The 3,671-nt window shown below is 41.6% G+C and overlaps 1 non-coding gene across 1 annotated transcript; it reads left to right on the top strand.

Moving 5' to 3' along the window:
- Positions 1-1,743: 1,743 nt before the first annotated feature.
- TRNAR-UCU (transfer RNA arginine (anticodon UCU)) lies at positions 1,744-1,817 on the top strand. Its single transcript has one exon. It is a non-coding gene; the product is annotated as a tRNA-Arg (tRNA).
- Positions 1,818-3,671: the final 1,854 nt, after the last annotated feature.

The following is a 3,671-nucleotide window of genomic DNA, read 5'->3' as shown; positions in this document are numbered from 1 at the left end:
CCACCAGGAAAAAGTGGGATAAATGATTACTGCTGTTGTTGTTTATTTACAGTCCACCTTTCTTACTGAGATCCAAGGCGGATTGCATACTCTGAGTGAATACAATTTAGTCAACAGCTAGGACATTTACAGAGCAAAAACACAATATAGTCAACATTCAGGACACTCAATGAAAACAGATACAATAGGGTATGATAGCAGCACATTTAAAAATGATAATAATGCCTCCACTTAATGAAGCAAAAACACACTTCAGATTTCAGTAAGGGGGAGACAAAGACCTGTTAACTGGGGGAGGCACTTTTCCTCAATCTGTGTCATGACCACCCTTTTGTGTGCCCCGGTCTCATATCCCCCCACGGTCTCTATGCCTATTTAGATGGGGACAAGCAGAGGAAAGAGAAAACTGTGAGCCTCCTATCTGAGACATTGCGGCACATCGTGTCAGGGGGGTGGAATATCCATAGGTAGGCGGCCGAAGGAGTTTTCACACATAGGCTTTTTTCGCTGGAAGAAAGTGTCTCCGCTAGCAGATCAGATCCATGGGATCAAAATGCTATTGTATCAAGAGATTCGTGGCCATGTGTCATTTTCATCTGCTCTTTACAGAAGCAACATTTCGGCACATTCTCCATATGTGTTAAACAGTTTTGCGAATTTTCAGCAGTCTTCTCGAAATTCATTTCTCTACTTTTAAAATTACTTAGAATTTTCACCCAAGTCAAGATAATCCAGGCTTGTAGTTTATTCTTCAGAGAAACTCAACAGTAACTTTGGAGCAACGAAGACTACCCTCCCCCTTCCTAATCTGAGCAATTTCAGAAGCCTTCTCAAAACTCTTTTTCACTCGAAATTTCGGCAATGTTTCACTGTAGCAGACACCTCCACACTCACCTTTAATCTTCACTTGATTCATTTTCAGTGTTCTGAAAACTGCCTTTCAATGAATTCACTCGAGATGGTATTTTTCAGCATAAAATTTGAAACAACGATTTCTTTAAAAAGTCATTTTTAATTAAGAACCTAGCCTAAAATTGCATCAAAATGAAAGGGAACACACACACACAACCTCCTTGATCAACATCTTACACTCCTCTAGACCAATGTCCTAGATTTGCAGCTGATCTGATTTAATGAAGTCTCAGTTGTGTGCATAATATTTATCTCTGTATAAGGCAGGGCCAGTTTCCAGGAAATTAAGAAAGAAGGGGAAAAGACAGACAGTGTTCTGATAAAGCTACGCGTGCTGTGATTCAAAAAAACATTTTTTTTTATTTGCAGCTTCTCTTCTCAGAAAGAGACATGGAACAACCCGAGCTGTAGCTTAATTCCGGGGGAGGGGGGGAATGCTGGCTCAAGCCCACGGGGGATACAGCTGTTACATCCAAGGCAGGGAGTTTTGCGCTGTCCATGGTCCTGATTATATTGATGCTGAAATTAAAGCTGCCTGCTTAGTCCTAGCTCCGTGTTTTTGCTGTCTCTCTTTGTGGTAGGGATGGAGATATCTGATGAATTATATACAGAATTTTTTTCCCTCCTGCCTCTCTCAAGGAAGCAAAGGATGGGGGAATGCTGAATGAAATCTATTGGCTGAGGAACGGAAAAAATAGAATCCTGGCTCCAGGTTTTCTCTCTACCCCTGACAAAGCCATGCAGAAATAGCAGGATGCTGGAATCACTCGGCAGTGATGCAGAAGGTATGTGCTTTTTCAGTTCTGGTCCTGATGCTGAGCTCATGGTGAGGTCTCTGTGGCGCAATGGACGAGCGCGCTGGACTTCTAATCCAGAGGTTCCGGGTTCGAGTCCCGGCAGAGATGGTCTCCAGGACAGGTGTCTTAATTTTTCTCGCCTCCCTGAGTAAGGAATGCTAATTAATTATATTTCACTCTAGAGGATTTCAAAAGGAAAACGAACGGCAGTTCTCAGAATCCTCCGGGTGGTACATAGTGTTGTGGTCTCCCCCTCCTTCTGAACTGAATCTCATGATTTATTTGCATGTTCTTTTTTAGTTAATATTTAGGGATGCATTTCAAAACACCCTTTTTCCTTACTATTGTTGCTATAATTATTATTGCTTCCTATGACTAAAATCTATTCTAAATCTTTCAGTGCACTCAGGCAGAAATGTTTTCTTTTGTGAAATGTAATCCTGTAGCTTTTCCCTCGATCATGAGTTTTTGGAGAGAAGATAAGGAAATCTATTTTTTTTAATCCTCTGAATGACTAATTTTATTATTCTCACTGCTGCTCTTTTCACAAGAGCCTGACCTATGGATATTAATGAAATGAAGCATTTATCACTCTATCCCTGTACCATGAAAGCTTCACATGTTGGACTTTTGCACATATGCCTGAGGCAGATCCAATAAAAGAAAAGTGACAACCCCTTACTAGAATCCCAGCATATACTTTGAAATTACATCCTTTTGCTTTAGTTCAGCATTGTCTCTCTTCCAAAATAAGATGTTCCTGATTGAGAGGTCTCTGCACAAAAGAGAGAATAAATTGTTGTACCTTTGCCATGCACAGAAGTGCAAGCCCCACCCCCAACCCAAGAAAGTGTGTGCAACACAAGTAGTATAATTAGCTGCCTTTCTCTTTTGGACCCAGATTCTCAGGGTGTAACTTGGTTTGATCCCCGTGCAACGTTCTCACACAAAGTGCCTGCACACAGGAAATACTGCTACAGATGAAGAAGCCCGTTTTTTGCATGTAAATCTAGATTGTGGCCTTTGCTTGGATCATTCTCCTATCACATTTACACACGTTCAAAAGCTCGTTCCTACTGCTGATCTCTTTTCAGAAGACCAGACTCTACAACCTTAAAAGCTACCTGCCGGATACCAGTTGCCATAAAAAGACCGGTGTGTTGCATTATCTGCCTTTTAACCCATTACTTGATGAGGGAATTGATCATGTTTAAATCAAATGTGCATGTAACAAGTGCTTCAATGGAGGTCCCTTTTTGGGGACATCAAAGGAGCTGCAAGAGGACAGCATACAATGGAATAAAAGGGTGCTCCCACAAGTTGTCCAAAGAAACAACCATCTTGAATATTTTCCATTCTGTTACTGGATATGCAACAGGGTGGTGATTTAATCCACATGGATAAAGTTATGTACTTTTAAACTAAGGGCAAGGGGTCATGGTTCAGTGGTAGAGCGCTCGCCTTGGATGAAGAAGGTCTCATGTTCGATTACAGGTATCTCCCGTTCAAGGATCTCGTATAGCAGGTGGGGAGAAAGATCTTCTCAACCTGAGTTACTGGAGAACTGCTGCCTGTCAAAGGCAATAACACTGAGCTACAAAGAGACCAGTGGTCTTGAGTTTATTCATATATTCTTGACTTGGATCCACAGCTCAGTGGTAGCACATCTGCTTAGCATGCAGAAGGTCCTAGGTTCAATCCTCAGCATCCCTAGTTGAAAAGCTCCGCTGGTAGGTGATGTGAAGGACCAGTACCTGGAGTCCTGCTGCCAATCTGAGTAGATAATTCTGACCTTGATGGACTGATGGTCTAATTCAGCTTGATATGTGCATGTTCATGTGTGTTCAAGTATCAGGTGTTCAGAGAAAAAAATTGACAGCTGCCAGTTATTGTAGATAACAATTAGGTAGATGGACCAATGCTCTCGGTATGAGACAACTTCATATTTTAAGAGCTGTATTA

This window comes from Eublepharis macularius, chromosome 1 (genome assembly GCF_028583425.1).
Source record: "Eublepharis macularius isolate TG4126 chromosome 1, MPM_Emac_v1.0, whole genome shotgun sequence".
NCBI lineage: Eukaryota > Metazoa > Chordata > Lepidosauria > Squamata > Eublepharidae > Eublepharis > Eublepharis macularius.
This window is presented reverse-complemented; position numbering and strand designations above follow the sequence as displayed.